We start from the raw sequence: 21,618 nt of genomic DNA, 5'->3' as shown, positions 1-21,618 counted from the left end.
ATAGTCTTTAGTAGAATTCATATTTGTTGTCAATCTTTTTTCAAACTTTTCTGATAACTTTGATCCTTTGTTTAAAAGTTTCAAATAAGATTTATTCTTCCTGCCATGCATTCTAGCCATCGTTAGCCATTAAGTACAAATGATATTAGCTTTTCTTCTGCTGGACTCCTCCTTCGTTCTAAACAGTCTCTTATTAATTTGGTGAATTGATCATCTATTAGCATATATTTCTTACAATGTCCTTTGTGTACCACAGTCTGGTTTAGGATTGTGGGGGGTTTTGGCATTTTTTTAAGGTTCTGCTTACCTTAGCTTAGTATATAGCTTGGTATATAGTTAAACTATGTATACTTCTATCTCACTTGTCCAAGAATTATTCAGTAATTGACATTAGCCCATTCAATTCAAATGAAGCTGCAAAGCCTTTTATTTTCCTTTGTTCTTCCTTTCTTCTTTCCTCCCTTTCCCTCCCTCCCCCTGCCAGCCTCCCTTGCTCCCCCCTTACTCTCCCTGTCACCCATTACTCCTCTTCTTTCTCCTGTGCTGGGTTTTCAACCCCGAGTCTCTGAAATGTTAGACAAGAACTTTGAATGTGTTGAGTCATTATCCTCAGCCACAGATGAAATAATTTTACTTAGTAATATTGGGATTTATTTCTAGAAAATAGAAAGTTATCTTTATTCAATGTATCCTGCTAGAAACCTGACTGGTAACATGCTTAGGAGTTACCTTGACCAATGTCCATTTTCTGCATTCCTGGCCCAGCATCTCTCCTTCCATTTCATTTTCCCCCACAATTCTACTTAAACATTTTCTTCATTTTCTAGTAAAACAAATTATGATAAAATGTGTAAATGTTTTTCCATTCGCTCTTTTATAATTATAGTTGGCAATATTGATGTTGCTCTTTTGTAATCTCAGTTCATTCAGCATCTACTTTTTCTCTTGAGATTTTAATCATTTGGTATCTAAGTCATCTCTTTCTTATAAATTTTATTCACATTCTTATTGTTCATTTAGTATATTTCTTGCACCCAAATTATCTGTTCTATCTCTACATTTATTATAGTTCAATTGTATTTGAAATTAAAGATGATGATTTTTTATTTAAATTTATTTACTTTTAAAAGCAATCTTTTCTCATTTTACATTCTAAACCCAATTCCCACTCTCTCCCCTTCTTCTGCTCTCCCATCTTTGCCCCATCCCACACCCCATCCACTCTTCAAATAGGGTAAGTCTTCCTGTGGAGAGTCAATAAAGTCTAACAAACCTATTTAAGGCAGGACCAAAGGCCTCCCCAATATATCTAGGCTGAGCAAGATATCCCTCCAAAGAGAATGGACTCCCAAAGGACAGTTCAAACACCAGGGATAAATCATGGTCAAACTGCCAATGGCCCCACAGACTGTCCTAGCCATACAACAGTTATCCACATTTAGAGGGCCTAGTTTTGTTCCTTGCTGGCTCCCCTGCTGTCAGTCTAGAGTCACTGAGCTCCCATTAGTACAGGTAAGCTGTTTCAGTGGATATCCCCATCATGGTCTTGATCCCCTTTGTCCATATTATTGAATCTCCCTCAGATCTCTGCATCTGCTTCCATCAGTGACTATATGAAGGCTCTATGATAACAATTAAGGTAGTCATCAGTCTGATTACAGGGGAAGGTCAGTTCAAGTACCCTCTCCACTATTGCTTGGGGACTTAGCTGGAGTCATCCTTGTGGATTTCTGGAAATTTCCCTACTTCTAGGTTTCTCACTATCCCTATAATGACTCCCTTAATCAAGACATCTCTTTTCTTGTTCTTGCTCTCTGTCTTCCCTCCATCTCAACCATCCAATTCCCTTATGATCTCCCCCAACCCTTTCTTCCCTTCTGTCCTCCCTTTTCCCACCCACACTCCAGGAGAGCTTGTCTATTTTTCCTTTACCCAGGAGATCCACATATGTCTCTCTTAGGGTTCTTCTCATTACCTACCTTCTCTGGGGTATGGACTATAGGCTGGTTGTACTTTGCTTTACATGTAATAGCTAATTATGAGTGAGTACATAACACCAGTAGCACAGACAATGAGTATAACAATAAATAAATGGGACCTCCTGAAACTGAGAAGCTTTGTGAGGCAAAGGGCACAGTCAATAAGACACAATGGGAGCTTACTGAATGGGAAAAGATCTTCACCAACCCCACATCAACAGAGGGCTAATCTCCAAAACATATAAAGAATTCAAGAAATGGACATCAAAAAAAAAAAAAAAAAAAGAAAAAAGAAAATAAAGAAAGAAAGAAAGAAAAGAAACTGGACATCATAATTTCAAAACTAAACAGAATTCTCAACAGAAGAATTTCAAATGGCCAAAAAGACACTTAAGGAAATGTTCAACATCCTTAGCCAATAGGGAAAAGCAAATCAAAACGACTCCGAGATACCATTTTATACCAGTCAGAATGGCTTAGTTCAAAAACACAGATGATAGCTTATGTTGAGGAGGAGGTGGAGTAAAAGGAACATACCTCCATGGTGGAGTGTAAACTTGTACAGTCACTCTGGAAATTGGTATGGTAGGATCTCAGAAAATTGGGATTCAACGTACCTCAAGACCCAACAATAACAATAATAATAATTCCTTTGGGTATCTTCAAAATATACCCAAAGGATGCACACTCATACCACAAGGACATTTGCTCAGCTGTGTTTATAGCAGCATTATTTATAATAGCCAGAATCTGGAAACAATGTAGATGACCCTCAGCCAAAAAATGGAAAAAGAAAATGTGGTACATTTACACAGTGGAGTACTACTCAGTGGTAAAAAATGATGACATCTTGAAATTGGCATGCAAATGGATGGCACATCCTGAGTAAGGTAACCCAGACCCAAAAAGACAAAAATACTGATTTATAATTTTTATTTATTCATAGATGTGATAAGTACTTTCTTTAATCAGGAGAATTTTTCATGATATGAAAGTCACCTATTTGTTGCACATATTTTTATAGAATTTCTTAATTCCTTTCTGTTATGATCTGCTTGCCTGGCCTGTCACCAGTGTACCCTGTTCCTTTAAGAGACTTGCCCTGCCCTCTCCCAACCCCTACCCTTCTGCTGAGGGAAGCAGATATCCTGCCTCCTCTAACTTGCACTCTCTCCCTCCCTCCCTCCCTCCCTCCCTCCCTCCCTCCCTCCCTCCCTCTCTCTCTCTCTCTCTCTCTCTCTCTCTGTCTCTCTCTCTCTCTCTCTCTCTCTCTCTCTCTCTCTCTCTCTCTCTCTTTCTCTCTCTCTTCTCTTTCCTGAAGGGGTAATTTCTGTTCTCTCTCTCTCCCACCCTCTAGCTCTCTCTCTGCCTCTTTCCCTTCTCCCCCTTCACTTCTTTCTGTTTTCTTTTCCCTCCATAGCCCACTAAATAAAACTCTCTCTCTGCCTGCTGTATCTGTCTGTTTCTTACCTGCAGCAGTCTTCCACCCACCAAGGTGACCAGCCAAAGCCTCAGGGGACTTGCTAAGGTTCGGGGAACCCCCGAGGCTCAGGTCACCCACTGTTACCCCTTGTGGGACTGGCTTTCCCTTGTGGAACTACTGTCCCTCCTGGGACCAGCCTTCCCTTCCTCCTTATAACTTTAGAAAAAGAATAACAATTTCTCCAGTGCCTAGGTACATTTATTTATTCCTGCCAGCAAAGAAGACATTCCAGAGAGTTTGAAATATCACTTATAAAAAAGCAAAAGGCATTCTAGATTTATGCTGGCATAAATATGCTTTCCTACATGCCCTAATGATTTATTCAGTATTTCTTGAATATGAACACTTTTAGAATATTTCTCTAGTGATGATTAAATAAATAACATTATGTACCTGGGATTATGTTCACTATCATGACAACAAGTGATCAAAGTAAACCCAGAAAATGCAGAGATCACTGAGTATTTTGTCTCCTCAAACATATAGTAAATGTCCTTCACAGAGTGTTATAATGAATATATTTTGCCCTTGTATGCACACACACACATGTATATATGTGTATATATGCTTAAAAACATAAGGTAGTTTATACAGAGGTAAACAGGTGCTTATAGTGAGCACTGTCTTTTGGTTGACCATGCCTTTGCTTGACAGTAACATAAGTAAGCCATTTCCTTTTGCTATTTAAAACATTACTTGACCACTTTGGAATACTTAAAAAAGTCTAGAATTTTTTTACATTTTAATATAAAATAATGTCTAAATATACAAATTGAAAATTTTATTTTAACTTTACAATAGGACTTATGACACCCATATGATAAGAGGTTAGACATATATTAGCCATAATCTCATGGTTCTCATTGTAAGATTTTTTTTTCCTTTTAGAAAAGGAAAACATGATAGCATTAATAATATGACAGTTTGAATATAGAGGACTCCCTGTTTATTCTGTGCTGCTATAACAGAATGCCCCAATCTTAGTAGTTCCTAAAGATCAGAGATCTATTTCTTTCACCCAGTTCTCCAGGGTGGGAATTCCAAAAACCAAGTCCCCAAGACGCCAGTTCTGATGAAACTTTCTGGCTGTGTTTTCATGTTGTCAGGATGGAATGAAAGCAGTCTGAACACAGTGTGAAACCTCTTTGATATGTTCATTATTCCCATTGAAAGACCCCCCATACTTGAAAGACCCCCGTGCCCACATATTATGTTAAACTCTGCTGAAATTTAGCTGGGCCTCCCAGCTCAGCTGATGCTAAAACAGGATATCTATGGGTTGCAGACTCACTGGCTAAGGAGAGGGAATACTCCACCCCCAAGGCATTCTATCTAAACTGTCAACTTGCTGCAGGGTGTTTTATCTGTCTTTATGGTTTTTCAGGGAAATTCGAGAATAGACATGGGGCCATTCCCAGTGTGAGCTAAGCCCACCAATTTGAGAACCAATGAAATGCTTGTTGCTATGCAGCCTCTTATGTAACTCCGAAATCCCTATAAATACATGATGTGCCCTCAGCCTGGCATGCTCAGAACTTGGTTGCTGAAACATCCACAGGTGCCTGTGTATCCAATAAACAGCCTCGTGCTTTTGCATCCAGTGGATTGGTTCTGGTTCTTGGGTGGAGGACTCCTCGATAGACACTCTCTCTTAGGGTCTTTCACCATTAGCAAAGGAGTCCTCATGGCCTAGTGTCCTTTGAGAGGCTCTATGTTTATATGCTGTCACTGTAGCAAAGCTTGAACTGTGGCAGAAACCTTTAAGAGATTTTCATTGTCCACACTATGGCAAACCATATTAAGGGAAACCTTAGTATAGAACAGAGCTGCAGAAAGCTTGTTCACTTGATCTGTGCATAAGCCAAAACAGGAACATATGCAATAAACTCATGGTGGGGCTGAATAAGGATTAAAAAAGAAAGCAACCTGAAGAAAATATAAACTGATATTGAGACCTTTGGTTATGACCAAACTGTTATTGCAAGACTGGAAAGGAACAGAAAGGAGGTTCCTGATTCAGGCCCAGTTTAATTTCCTTAATAAAGCCATAATTCTCAACTTAGAAACTTAAAATATAATTGTGTATTGTTCTTTGAAAAAGATCCAGCTTCAAAGATTGACTTTGATTCTGCTATAAAGAAAGATTTCCTCCCTGTCATTTTGGCTGTTTTCAAACACAGCTATTTTTAATGCAGAATGGAACTGGTAACTGAAGAAACATTTTAATCAATGTGTATTTGGGTGTGTTCAGCAGTAAGAGAAGGGCATGATAATTATTTTCTACAAAAAAAGCAAGATCTTTGAACAAGAACTCTGTATAGAGCAATAAATTAATAATGGGAGACAAGGTGGCAGAAAATGGAGGGACGGCAGAGTCGGAGAGAAGCTGAGATTAGGTGGATAGGTCCAAGTCTTTGTCTGATGGTACAGCCCAATGATGGTCTTGATTCTTCCATGAGATGCTAGGGTATTTCTGTAATGTAAGACCTCTTTGATTCTCTTTTATATAGCATACTTACTCAATTGTGTGATACTTCTATTACTAAGAAGTCACAGAAACTATTTGGCATTGTGAGGAGAAGCAGGTCCCTAGAAAGGCATCAAAGAAGTAGAGGGAGAGAAGAGTCACTGTAGAACCTTGTATAAATGTGAGAAAATGACACAGATTTCTACAAGTTCTAGAATTTTAGGGTTTGGAAGGGCTAAAACAAGATGTCAAGAATTTTCAACACAATCAAGGTTACGTTGACAACATTTCATTTGGAGAAAGGGTTAATGTTTAGTTTACAAACATTTCTTGTAGTGGATAGTTGATGATGGAAATCACAAAATAATCCCACACCAATTGAGAATTATGAACAATAAAAGGTTATTTATTTAGGGGGAAACTCACAGATCACTGTCCTAGATAACAGTCCTCTGCATGAACAGGAACAGAGTCTAGCAGCTGGAAGCAGAGCCTGAAGAAAGAGAGCGGGCACACACTTTACAGCTGCTTTGACAGTATGAGAGACCACACCCAAGTGGGCTGGTATCTTAAAGGCTATTGGCTGAAGGGGAGGAATATGCTTCTACAGCAGATAATTATCATATATTTCAATTATTTCTGGTTTGAGAACACATATGGTTACATTTTATCCCAAATCCTGTGAGAAATTTGAATGATCTTGAATCTGCTTCAAGGAAAACAAAATCTGCTATGCCTCGTAGAGTAGGACTCCAATACTCCCTGCGTAGGAGTCTGAGAATAGATGATGGCAAGTTCAAGATCCTGACTGTAATTCAGAGTAAGACCTCATCTCAAAATAAAATGTTAAAAGTGCTGGGGATATATAACTCAGTGCTAAAGAGCTTGCCTAGACTGCTTGGAGACCCAGGATCAAAACCTAATATCCACAAAGAAAGAGTTGTTTTTACTCAGCCTTCCAAGGCTGAAATGGAGCCAGTGTGCATACTGATAGAGTGGAGAGGTCACTAGAACTTCTTTGGTTTCAAACAAGTCACTAACTGAGGTCAAGATGTTTCCTTGGCAAGAAAGCCTTGTCTCCTTCCAATTTCAAGAAAATATTTCTGACTGTTTTTACAAAAAAATATCTTGTCATAAAATGAGAAGTATAAGTAAAAATCAAATAACAACCATATTATATTAGTGAGAAGATAACAGAACTATTCAACACTATTATTATGGTTGTAGAATTCTTAATTTACTGGCCTGAGATGCAGGCAACCTTCTGTGTTGATGCTTAAACTTAAAAGCACGAGCATATATATATATATTTGTGAATATGTATTGAGAGAGAGAGAGAGAGAGAGAGAGAGAGAGAGAGAGAGAGAGAGAGAGAGAGATAAAAGTGCAGAGAATGAGAGACTGACCAACCTAGGTTAAAGAAGTATGACAATGACATTTTCTATTTTTGTTCATTTTTTACATATTTACACCTTCTTTTTCCGAGATATTTTCAGATTATAGAAAAGTGGATATTTTAACAAAACTATGTGAAATAGCTACTTTGTTACAACCTCTTTTCAGGCAAGAGAAATAAAACAAATAAACTTTGAGAGTCCACACAAGAGAAAGAAGAGAAAGGAAGACCATGACTTGTTCCGAGAACGCTATGAGGATGCCATTGTCCATATATGTTATACTGTATTATTTTCTGTTGCCAATGACAGAATTCTCTAGGCCTTACAATCAGGTAACTATGGACAGACACTTGATGTGAAGTCCTTTACTTAACTATCCACCAGTGACTTACACAATATGCTAATGATCTAGTTGAGTAATATAGGGAACTGTGGGAGCCAAATTGGCAAGCAAATCAATAATTTCAGGATGAGGAATGGGGAAGTCTTTGTGTCATATAAAATTATTTGGCAGCAAGAATTAGACAGTTCAGAGATTTCTTAGATCAAGTTCATGGTCATACTCTTGCAAATGTAGAGGCTACTTAGACAAATTATTTCATGACAAAGTTAATAGAAATTGTGAAACACACAGATGTAATACAAAACTAACCATATGTGACATTTTAAAACTTTGTGTCTCTGTCTACTGGGCTTATATCTAGAGGCCATAAGGTATGGATTCTGAGGAACCCAGAATAAACAGACACACTTTCTCAGGTAGGATCCCTAGCTCCTGTGTGCTACTTGGGTGTCAGATGATCTATGGATGATGTTTCTACTGCTTTTTCTATTTTTAGTGGGCATTTTACTTCTCTCTGTCAGAGTCCTGTGGGACAAACGACTGCGACTGCTGGAGTAGATTATGGCTAAAACTCTATAGGCATTTCTTCTTACCTTCTCAACCATGGTCTTTGCAGAACAGTCATAACTTTTACAAAAAGTTCCTCAATAAAAGGTTCACATGTTTTCTGGATAGTTTTTTGAGCTAGGAGTCGCCTTGGAAGTAGAGAGTTTATCATGATGAAGTAAACAACTAAAGTGATTTTTATTTAACCCCACCCCCACTCCCACCTCACCCCAGTCCTGTGCCCTGCTATGTGTTCCAGGTGTCACTGTGTTAACAATGCTCTCTAAAGCTGGAAAAGTGCTGCTGTGAGTTCCCCAGAAGCAATTCTGTTTTGTTTCTCACATGCTTTGTACTAATAGTAACTTCTGATGAGCAGGCAGTAGATGGTATGAGCAATTTATCTATCAAATCAGTCATGTAAGGGAAGCAAGAAAGAGGTGAGGGGATTGCTAATGCCTAAAGATAATATTTTTATGTTTTGGTCTAAGACATACAGCTTTTGACATAGGCTGTCTTTTGTTTAAATTCTTTTTTCTTATTTTATTTTTTTAAAAAAGAAAACAAACTATCATTTTTCATTTTACATACCAATTCCAGTTCCCACTCTCTCCTTTTCTCCCATTCACTTCACTTTCCCCTCCTCACCCTACCTCCATGCACTCTTCACAGAGGGCTGGGCACACAGCTTTGGGGGAAGGTCCAATGCCCTCCCCACTATATCTAGGCTGAACAAGGTGTCCATTCAAAGAGAATGCATTCCTGAAAAGTCAGTACAAGTAGTAGAATAAATCAAGGTGACACTGCCAATGGCTCCACAACTGTCAACTGTCACCCACATTCAGATGGACCATCTTGGTCCCATGCTATTGGTCCTTTTCCTTCCCTGTCTGGCTGGAGTTGGTAGGCTCCCATTGGATCAGGTAAACTGTTTCAGTGTGTGTCACCATCACGGTCTTGACCTCTCTGCTCATATTCTCACTCTTCCCACTCTTCAACTGGATTTTGGGAGCTCAGCCAAGTGCTCCGCTGTGGGCCTCTGCCTGTTTCTGTCAGTTGCTTGATGAAGGTTCTGTGGTGACATTTAAGATATTCATCAATCTGACACCAGGGCAAGGCCAGTTTGGGCACCCTCTCATCCATTGCTTAGGGTCTTAGCTGGGGCCATCATTGTGATTCCTGGGAATTTCTCTAGAACCAGCTTTCTTCCTAGCCCCATACTGGCTTCCTCAATCAAAATATCTCTTTCCTTGCACTTCATCTCTGTCCTTCCTCCATTTTGACTATCCCATTCTCTCAAGTTCTTCTACCTCCTCTTTCCCCCCCTTTTTCCTCCCTTCTCCCATCCCCCTGCTCCTACTTTTGTGAGGTGAGCTTGTCTATTTCCCCTTTCAAGGTGAATATATATGTTTTTCTTAGGGTTCACCTTTTTGCCTAGCTTCCTAGGGTTGTGGATTATAGGTTTGTTATCCTTTGCTTTACAGCTAGTATCCACTTATGTGTGAGTACACACCATGTTCATCTTTCTGGGTCTGGGTTACTTCACTCAGGATGTTTTTATCTAGTGCTGTCCATTTACATGCATTTTTTCAAGATGTCATTTTTTTACCACTAAGTAGTACTCCAGTGTGTAAATGTACCACATTTTCTTTATCCATTTTTTTTTTTTTTGGTTGAGAGGAATCTAGGTTGTTTCCAGGTTCTGGCTATTAGAAATGATGCTACTATGAACATAGTTGAACAAATGTCCTGGTAATTTGATTGAGCATCTTTTGGGTATATGTCCAGGAGCTGCATTGCTGGTTCCTGAGTTAGGTTGATTTTCAGTTTTCCAAGATACTACCATACCAATTTCCAGAGTGGTTGTACAAGTTTGTATTCCCACCAGCAATGGAGGAGTGTTCTGCATCCTCTGCTCTGCATCCTCTCCAGTATAAGCTATCATTGGTGTTTTGATCTTAGTCATTCTAACTGGTGTAAGATGTTATCCCAGAGTCGTTTTTGATTTTAATTTCCCTGATGGCTAAGGATGTTAACATTTCCTTAAGTGTCTTTTGGCCATTTGAACTTCTTCTGTTGAGAATTCTCTGTTTAGTTCTGTACCCTATTTTTTTAATTCAATGTTTTGGAATTTTGATGTCTTGAGTTCTTTATATATTCTGGAGATCAGGCCTCTGTCTGATGTGGGGATGATGAAGATCTTTTCCCATTCAGTGGGCTGCCTTTTTGTCTTATTGACTGTTTCCTTTGCTTTACAGAAGCTTCTCAGTTTCAGGAGGTCCTATTTATTTCTGTTGCTCTCAGTAACTGTGCTATTGGTGTTATGTTTAGGAAGTGGTCTCCTGTGCCTATGCATTGAAGACTACTTCTCACTTTCTTTTCTATCAGGTTCAGTGTGATCAGATTTATATTGAGATCTTTAATCTATTTGGACTTGAGTTTTATGCATGAGGATAGATATGGATCTATTTGCATTCTTCTACAGGTTGACATCCAGTTATGCCAGTACCATTTGTATAATTTCCACTTCTTTGTCAAAAATCAGGTATTCATAGGTGAATGGATTACTATTTGTGTCTTCAGTTTGATTCCATTGGTCAGTCTGGTGAGGATAAAAATATTCACTTTTACCTAAATCCACAAGTATTTTAGCAACAGTTGCTCATTTTTTATTATAATAACTACAAAATGCCATAATTTTTATTTCAGTTGTCAACATTTGTCAGCTGATATTTCAAGCAGATAAGTTTCTCCATTTCTTTATTGTTACTATTATTCAAAAATAACATGGACTTTAGTTTTTTTATTAATATATTCTTATTCACCTTGTTCCTCATTTGGTTAGCAAAGGGGGGCTCAAACTTACCCCTGAATGCTTGTGACAATTTGGCTAGCATTTTTGTAATGAAATGTCATCATTATATTATTTAATAAAGTGTCTTTTAAGTTAACTTTCTGTTTTAATTGGCTTAGACAAAGATTAGCGTTTCTATATCAAATGATTGGACAGGAATCCTGTGTCTATTTTTATATTGTCATATACTCCCTCTTTTTAGTTTATTTCATTATTGCATTTATCTATTTTTCATAATTAAGAATCTATATCTATAATATATCATGCATATATGTGTATGGAAAAATATATATGTATATGTATGATGATTTTAACCCTTCAAAAAGGCATTTTATATACTTTACTGAATTTACTTTTCATTTTCATGTAATAGCATATCCTGGAAAACAGCCAATATATGTTCATATATATTTTCTTCATAATTTTGTTTAAAGCTACACAGTACCCTATATTTGAGGAATACAAATTTGTTCTTTTTCTGGTATAAGGATTTAAAAAATTCTCTTTTGAAGTGGTTGTGAAAACTTAAATATGGGTTGGTCAGGGTAAAGTATAAACACATATGTAATTTTGTTAGGTATTGCCAACTTCTTTCCACAGAACTAGGTTGATTTTTCTTTCATGACAGTAATTGGGGAGAGAGCTTATTTCCCACGATCTTCAACAGAATGTTTTTAAGCTTTCAGATTGTTCCAATTTAGTCAGTGACACATGGATTCTCAGTGCAGATGAGATTTGCTTTGTAAAACCGTGAGTAAAGTTATACATCATCTTATGTTTAACCTGTCTGTCTTTGAAGTCTATGTAAATTTTGTGCTCATATTTATTAGACTTTGATACTCCTGCTCAAAAGTGTTTTAAGTATTAGCAATAACAGCATTTTAGCTGTATAATTTTGTGTTTTTACTTCTGTTCCATCTGTCTTATTTTACTGGTGAAGAGTAGTTTTCAAAATTCTGTTTAATTACATCTGCCTTTTGATTTATAGCTTCTCCATGTAGATTGTAAAGAAATAAAACTGCATTTTCTCTAGTTCTTTGTATGGAATTGCTTTTTATATTTATATCAAGGTTCCACTTTTAATACACACACATACGTACACTATTTGCCCTACCCAATTCATAGTCCTGTGATAGTTTTCACTGTAATATATATATTACATATATATATATATATAGTATATAGGCAAAATTTTCAACATTAAATAGTAGAGAAGATGATACATTTGCTGCTGTTGTTTCTGAATTTACTTTATTTCACTTTAAAAGTCTGACTTAGGACTAAGCATGTAGTATTGCATGTATGTATTTATGTATATGCTTTATTGTTAAATATATTTTAATTAAAGTTTGTACTAGATTTTACTACAGGCTTTTTTCTTTTAATTGCCTATGGAGATTACCATGCATTTTATATCAATCATTGTAATTAATTTTACAGATGGCTTTTTAATCTTTATGCTTATTGGAAATGTTTCAAATAGTTATTGTGTTCAATAGGTTTTTTTCTTATTGTCTCAAATGCCTGATAAAATTAACTTATAGGAAGAAAGATTTATATTGGCAGTCTGTTTCAGAGATGGAAGTCAATGGCTTCCTTGCTCAGTTTCTTCTAGGCCCATGATAAGACAGACACACCACAATGGGAAGTCTGTACAGGAGGTAGTTGCTACCCAGTCGATGACAAAATACACCATTGGAAGGTAGGGCCTAAGTGATCCAGTTTCTTCAAGTAGGTCCTGCTTCCACATTTATTCCACCTCCTATTCTGCTCACCTTTTGAATTCATCAATAGATTGGGTTGTTTATCAGAGCAGAGCTGTCATAAGCTAACCGTCTTTGAAAATCCCCCACAGGTATTCCCAAAGGGATTCTTCACTAATTTCCCAGGTATCTCCATGTGCAATCAAGATAACACTCAAGAATAAGTATCTTTGTAGTACTATAATCTTTAATTTAGAATTTTTCTACTAATATTAGTAAGTAAAATTGTTCTTGGTCTTTTATGACATGTATTTCAGTTCAGGACCCATGTATGATAAAAATTATTGCTTAGTTTTTGTGCTGTAGAACAATTTGTGCAGTTTTGTAATCATCTTGTAATTTAAGTCATCCAAGAAGTACCATGAAATTCTTTGGACTGGTGGATTTTTGGTGAGTAGGTTTTGAAATAACCTTCTTAGTCCTTTAGTATCGGGGTATTAGTTTCTCTGTGTCTATCTGTTTCACTGAAATCATGAATGTAAGCTTTCTATTGTAATAGTTCCAAGACATTTTTTAGGATACTGTATCCAACTTCATTTAAGTTTTGACACATATTTTAGAAGTGCATAGCTTTCTTGTGGAAGCCCAAAAATGTGAGCCTATCCCAAATTGTCTGAAGGTCAGAGAGTTTCAGCTTTGCTCAGATTTGTTGACAACAATTGTGTCTACACACTGCGACCTAGGGTGTAGTCACTTGATGTTTTAGACATTAAGGTGGTATATAGAGGTAGATCAACTACACCCTGACAAAATGTCAGAGAATCCAAGCATATTTCTGCTCCTTTTAAAATAGGAAGTTTGACCTGGGGAGTGGCTGCCTTCAGGATACTTGGTCTGGGGTAGGTTCACTGCCTAAAAAACGGAATGTTTTTCTCAAGAAATAATGACTTGATGTCTCAAGTATTGGGGCCAGTAACTGTCTGAATGTACTTTGTATCATGTTAAAGTAGTCTTTTGCCTTCTCTCCCCCATTTATATTGGGGTATAAAAGTGTATGGAAAATAAACACCTGAGAATTCAGAACTCAGAAGACAGAATTCAGCATTCAGTATTCTCTGAGTTGCCCTCCAAATTCTATCATATATCTTTGTGTTTCTTTCTTATCTCTGTTCCGTCTACTTAACATTTTCTAATCCTCACACTCCTATCCTCGAACATACAAACCTTATGTGGCTAGGATCACTGTAGAAATCACCCCTATAAGGTGGCTCCCAACTTCATCTTGCTGTATCTTTAGATCTTTCTTTGTAGTTGCTCTTTTGTCCTGGTTCTTGTCTCTGTTCCTTAACATCTTTTAGCTTAATCTTTAAAAAATATGAAATTCACATAATAATTTGGATTGAAAATGCTTAACTCATAATTCATTTTATTGTTATTAGTTCTTAAATTGTTCTACCTTTGTTGTAGTATAATGGTTGCATAGAATATTTAATACTATTAGCTTTTCTAACATCAATATTAGCTTAGTGCATCAATGACTAGAGTCAAACATTAAAAACCACATCTTGCATAACACCATAGAACCTTTATCTGATGATGGATGGAGATAGAGACAGAGACCCACATTGGAGCACTGGACTGAGGTCCCAAGGTCCTTATGAGGAGCAGAAGGAGGGAGAACATGAGCCAGGAAGTCAGGACCGCGAGGGGTGCGTTCACCCACTGAGACAGTGGGACAAATCTAATGGGAGATCACCAAGGCCAGTTGGAATGGGACTGATGGAGCATGTGATCAAACCGGACTCTTTGAATGTGGCTGATGGTGGAGGCTGACTGAGAAGCCAAGGACAATGGAGCTGGGCTTTGATTCTACTGCATGGACCGGCTCTGTGGGAGCCTTGTCAGTATGAATGCTCACCTTCCTGGACCTGGGGGGAATTGGGAGGACCTTGGACTTCCCATAGTGTAGGGAACCCTGACTGCTCTTTGGCCTGGAGAAGGAGAGAATGGGGATATGGGTGGAGGGGAGGAGAGGGAAGTGGGAGGAGCAGAGGAGATGGAAATTTTTAATAATTAATAATAATAATAATAATAATAATAATAATAAAGCTAACCAACAGGGAGGGAACCTTCAGCTCAGTTCCAGCTTTAATTTTCTATGTCCTTGAAATAAAAGAGTGTGTAGAGTCTTCACAAATAGTGTTTTATTATGTTTGTGGAAGGAAGGCAGAGAGAAAAAAATGTGTACCAGGCCTAACTCTGGGATTTTCATTTAATAAAAATGTTTTTTTTTAATTATGCTAGGTATTTTAAATTACCTTAAACTTTATATGAAGGTGCAAACTTACTGTGATTCTCTTCTTTTGAAAGCCAGAAAGGTATCAAAAGCATACATTGCTCATAATCATATTGAGCTAGATATTTGATGAAGTTTTGTGAATTCTGATCAAGATTTTACAAGGAGCACGTATGTAATAAAAGTGAATTCTCTTTGATTAGTTATGAAGATATGTTTTGGGCAAGTTGCTTTTTCAATAAAACACAATTTTAATTTTCCTACAAAAAACAATAAACCCACATTTTAAAGGTATTGTGGTGACAACTTTAATGATGTAATTTATAGATTTTATTTGCTAATCTTTTATTATTTTTATTTTTAAAATTAAAATACAATTACTTCATTTTTCTCCTTCCCTTTCTATCCTCCAAACTTGTTCATGTTTCCTGCCTTGTTCTCCCTAAAATTTTTGGCCTTTGCATCTTTTATTGTTTATATACATCGTATATATATTTCTAAATATATAAATAAAATGTACTCAGTCTGTATAATGTTATTTGTATGGTATGTAACTGCTGACCAGTTAGTATTGAATAAGTTTTCTTAAAAATATTTTTATTTTGTGTGTATGAGCATTTTTTCCTGTTTATGTATACCACTTGAGTGACTGATGTAACTGGAGGTTAGAATAGATTGTTGGGTTTTGGGACTTCAGTGATGGTTGTGAGTTGCTGAATGGGTGCTAGGAATTAAACCTGTTCATCTGGAAGAGCGAACAGTGCTTTAATTCATTGAGACATCTTTCCTTCACCTATTTTTAATGTGGTTGTTTTAAATATGTAGTGTTAGTAAGTATCAACTTTTCATCTCTCTAAGTAAATGTATCTCTTATTTTTCTCTTTTCTGTTTTGGTCAGAGTCTATGAATTTTTTTCTGTATTCTTTATTATTTGTCAGTTATTTCATAAATGTCTCCTTAACTTTGAAATTTAATCCCTACTTTTGGTGGTACTATTTTATTTAGTTTTCAAGACAATTTTTAAACTTTTATTGTATATTCAAAGATATCAGTATTTATCATAGTATAAAAATAATTTTTAAATGATTAGATTGCATGTTCATTTTGTTCTGAATTTTGGGAAGTTGTAATTCAAAGGTTTTAAAATGCTTTGCTTAAGTCTCTTTAATTCACTATGGAGAGTTCTTTTAAAATTTTAAATGTAATTAATTATCTTTTGACTATTTAATAAGAAATAATCTTTATTATTTGTGATGATTTTCCTTTTATGCTAGTTTTCCATGACAATACTTAGTATGCTTTGTTGGCTTAGTGTTTATAATCTGCTCTGAATCAACAAACTCGATGGGTTTGAACAGAGAGAACTGAACATTACTTTCTGCAAAAGAGCTCTTTTTCTCATAGTAGTTTGAAGCTCATTTTATTCAGATGATGGCTATGTCAGCAGATGTATTACATCCTTTTTGTGCATTCTCTAGGGAAAAAAGACTTCACTTTTTCCATTGGTTTTCCACTTTATTTTTACTTTTTAATTTTCTTTTTATTGAAAATAAATTATTCTCTCATACAATATATTTCAACCAGTTGTCCTTCCCTCTACTCTTCCTATCTTCCCCACACTTCCCCTCTCTCCTACATCCACATCCCCTTTGTTTCCTCTTCAGAAATGAGTAGGCTTCCAAGAGACTATAGTCAAACAGGACAGGGAAAGATATAACAAGACAAGGTAAATGCCTGAAAATGGAGGCAAACAAGGCAACATTATAAGAGGTAGAGTCTGAAGAGCAGGCGAAAGAGTCAGAGATTAACTTGCTTAGCTTGCTTCCACTGTTAAGAGTCCCACAAAACACCAAGATAACAGTCATAGCATTTTCACAGAGGACCTAGTTTAGCTGATTTGGTGAACCAGGCAGATGTATCTCTGTGAGGTCAAGGCCAGTTTGGTCTACAATGCAGTCTTTAACTTTTAAATAATGTGTCCCAAAATAGATAATTCAGTTTTATTTTTGTCTAAAATTATGAGATAAAATGAATATAATAAAAAAGTAGTAAAAAAAAAGGTAAGCATTCTGAATGACCCCACTCTGAGAACTAGCTTTTATGTTAACAGAAGGTGCCATGCAGGCTTTCTCTAGAATTGAAAGAGACATCTTGCTATCTAGACCAGTCACCCAAAGTTTTTTTGTATCCTTGGGACATCCACATTTAGCCTACAGGCCCATAGCATCCAGCAGACTTTTCCACAATGCAGAAAATTTCAAAGACAGTTCTGTCTATATTGGCAGTTTGTCAGTCACTTTCTTCTGTATCCTGCAGAATATCTGGCAGACTCTATCATGTATCAGGGACCCTGTAGTCTTTGAAAGGTTTGCAGAATATCTATCCATCTGAAATACATCTCTGTATATCTAGAAAACATAACAAACATGACTACAAGCTTGGCTATTATAGATGATTATCAACTAACTTATATTTCTTAATTATACATTACATTTTTAAATGAGCTGGACAAACACAATACCTTAATCAAAAGCAGAAATACAAATTCATGGTATAACAAAATCGTCCTTAAATTTTTATCAATAAACTAAAATCCATACCAATGCAAATCTCCACAGCATATCTACCCTTAAATTAAGAAACATTTACAAATAATATTTGGGAATATGGGCATAGTTCTTCTCCAAACTGCTTTCTACTGTTTATTGGGCAAAGTAATTTTTGAGGGCTGTCCAAAGCAACCTTTTAGGGGTCTAATCCATCAAACCATATTATTCTGGAAGCAATCCACACGTTCTCATCCTCTGTGGAAACAAAAAAAGAACCTCTTTTCGAAAGTAACATATTTTGAAATCAAGATACCTTTAAAGTATTTTATATATATATATATATATATATATATATATATATATATATATATATATATATGTGTGTGTGTGTGTGTGTGTGTGTGTATGTGTGTGTGTGTGTGTGTGTATGTGTGTGTGTGTGTTTATGTTTAGCTTAGCAGTCCCTAGAATCAAATGTTTCTCTGCAGTCAAAAAATTTAAAGAAAGCACAATAATATACACAATCCAGATCTCTGTGAATTTTCCATTTTTCCATGGCTTTTTTTTTACTTATTTTAATATATTACTGTCTGTACTCTGTCTCTTTAAAGACTTTACCTTTTTTTAAAAAAATACACTTTTATAATACCTGTCTATATTCTTTTTCTTCTCTCTTCCAAGCCTATGTACATATATCCAACACTGTGACCCATTTAGAGGCCTTTTATGACTGAATCTGTCCTATTGTGTATCTGTAATACTTTACTATCAAGGAGTGCTTCTTAAAACACTAAGTATTTATTAAAAATTTAAGCTGTAGCATTACTAGGGTATATGTGGCCCTGCCTGCTTGCTCCACACAGTCCAGCATAATGAAGCTGCTCACCACCTCTGAGAAACATGCATAGTTCCCCATCTCTAGGCACACAGCTATAGCACATTGCTACAAACCCCATTCAAATGTTTGGTCTCCTAAAAGAGCCAGAAGTCATGCTGGCAGTATGGCCCCGAAAGCTGACATTTCAAAATGGCACAGTGTTTTTTTCTGCTACTGCTGAATCAGGAAAACTGCTCTTAAAGGAGCTGTGGTATGCCACCAGCAAACAAGAAACTGTGTTAAAATCTGTATTTTTGTGTCTAGCATTCCATTTCAAGCTCTCTCAGGTTTTGAAGTGGATTTTAGTTGGCCACATGGGTGCCAATTTGTTGTAAGGAGACCATTTGTTGGTTCCCAGCTGCTCAGCCCCAACATAATCACATATAAACTATTCTATTTAAATCACTGTTTGGCCCATTAGCTCTAGATTCTTATTGGCTAACTCTTACATCTTAATTTAACCCATCTCCATTAATCTGTGCATCATTACAAGGTTGTGGCCTACCAGCAAAGTTTCAGCACATCTGTCTCTGATGGTGGCTCCATGGCTTCTCTTTATTTCCACATACTTTCTACTAGCATTTAGTTTAGTTTTCCCCACCTAGCTCTGCTCCCCTATAGCTCTGCTATAGGCCCAAAGCAGTTCCTTTATTTACCAAAATATTCATAGCATAGAGGGGAATCCTTCATCACAAATTATAAAGTTAAAATCAAAAAAAAAGAAAAAGAAAAAAAGTCTAAAATCTTTCTCTTTAATATTATACTAAAACTACAATAAAAAGTACAAATGAGTACTGAACATTTTACACTTTACAGTCTTGAAGGGGGCAGTGATAAGCAGATCTAAAAAGCTCATTGGTCAACTAGGCTAGCCATATTCATGACGTTCAGTCTGGTAAGAGATGCTGTTATAAATAATAATTGTGGAGAGTGGTTGAGGAAGACACACATTGGGCAGAGACCTCTGACATCTTCCTCCCATAATTAAAGCCAGAATAAAACCAAAAGCTAAACAGAGAGGTCAAGTAGCACTTTTGCATAAGTAACCAAATCAGGAGCTCTAAATGACAAGAGACAGAGTTTACAGCAGTTAACGTATAGACTGCTTTGTCATTTCTCCTTAACAAGGGTGGATAACATCTGTGACTTACTGTTTGTAGCATACCTTATCACATTAAAGTCCAACCTGTTATTTTTTTATATAATTTTCAAATTTGTGTTCCTACTATCTCATAATTATAACAGATTTTTCTTAGGAAGGAAGTGACAAATACAGGTGTCTGACTTCCTATTTGTCCCCTTTCTATACTGAGAGGAATTTTCTTCTGCTTCCAACATGGGACTGTCGCATGAATTCTAAGTGGTCTTAATAAAATCCAAGAGTCAGACATAGGGGTTAATGTTCAAAAAATCAGAGATGCAGAGAAGCCAGGTAGTAGTTCTTACCCGTATTGACTCCTCAGACTGAATGCTCTGAGCTCCTTTCTCCTCCTGCCTTATATACGCCTCTCTGCCTAGCCATATCCCTTAATGTTTCTACCTCCATAGTGTAGGGATTAAAGGCATATGACTCCCAAGTACTGAAATTAAAGGTGTGAGCCACCACCACTTGGCTCTGCTTCTCTTATAGACTGAATCAATCTCACAAGTCAGTTGAACTTGTAGAGATCCATCTGCCTCTGTCAAGTGAGTGCTGGGATTAATGGTTAAATAGTGGCTAGGTCCACACTCTGATCTCCAGGTAAACTTTATTTATTAAAGCACAAACAAAATACTACCATATGAGACTTTCCCCTTGATGTACCATTCTTTGAAATTTCATAAAGTCATATGTAGTGCTATCAAGATTTATTTTTAGATAAATCAAAATTTTTTCTTACATCATTAAATATTTTAGCTTTTAAGGGAAAAAGTGATATGTGAGACTTGTTGGTTTGTTTCTTTTGAGACAGAGTTTCTTTTTATGTTTTATGTATATCTTAAACTCACTTTATCCCTCTGTATAATTTCAGACTCATCATTCTATTCTACCATCTTAGAAATGCTGAGATCAAAGGTATGTACCATCACACCTTACTACTTGAAAACTTCAATTAATTTTTATTATAGCTGACATGAATATTAAATGCAAATTCAATCAAAACACAAATCACTTGATATAAATATTAAATAACAAAAATTAAGTTTTAGAACTCAAAACTTAACACTTAGAAAAGGATGTAAAACTTATAGTAATATTGGCATATTCAGTATGATTCATCACAATTTCTATCTATGTTGTAGTCATTGGGAAGAATGTCACCAGAGAGAGAATACATTTTACTTATTTCTAAAATCTCAGCTTCCAACCAGAAATGCTAAAACAGGTAGAAAAACAAATAGTCCATGCCCTACAACATATAGGTTTGTGAAGGGTCTTTCAAATAGAATGTCATTGGCTATAAATTAAGAACAAGGATTGACAAGAGGGACATCATAAAACTGAAAACATGTGTTTCACTAATGAAATAATTAAAGAAGTGAATAAGACACCCACACGGTGAGAGCCAATCTTTACATCTTCCATTGTATTAAATCCACAATATATAAAAAAATCAAAACAACAAAGTTTCAAGAATACAAATAATCCAGTTAAAAAATGGACTGTGGATCTGAACAGGGTGTTCTAAAAAGAAGAAATAAAGATGACTAAGAAATATGTTGAAAAGTATTTCTCTTCTGTAGCAGTGAGGGAAATCCAATTTAAAAATAACTTTGAAATGTCATCTTATTGCAGTCAGAATGGTGAAAATTAACAAAACAACTGTCAGCAAAGGCTGGTGAGGATTTGGAGGACAGAGAACCTATATTCATTGTTTGTGGGATTGTAAAACTTGTGCAGCCACTTTGTAAAGCAGTATAAACAATCATCAGAAAGCTAAAAATAACTCTACCATCTGACACAGCTATGTCACTCCTCAGCATATATCCTGAAGATGACTAGACATGCTACTCCATTGTTAATTGCTTAGCAATGTTCATTAACTCTCTATGCACAATAGCTAGGAGATGGAACCAACCTCAATGTCCTTCGAAAGATGATGAATTGATAATGAAAATACAGCATGTATACACAATGGAACAATGT

The sequence above is a fragment of the Arvicola amphibius genome, chromosome 11 (genome assembly GCF_903992535.2).
Source record: "Arvicola amphibius chromosome 11, mArvAmp1.2, whole genome shotgun sequence".
NCBI lineage: Eukaryota > Metazoa > Chordata > Mammalia > Rodentia > Cricetidae > Arvicola > Arvicola amphibius.
Note: the sequence above shows the minus strand (reverse complement) of the source record.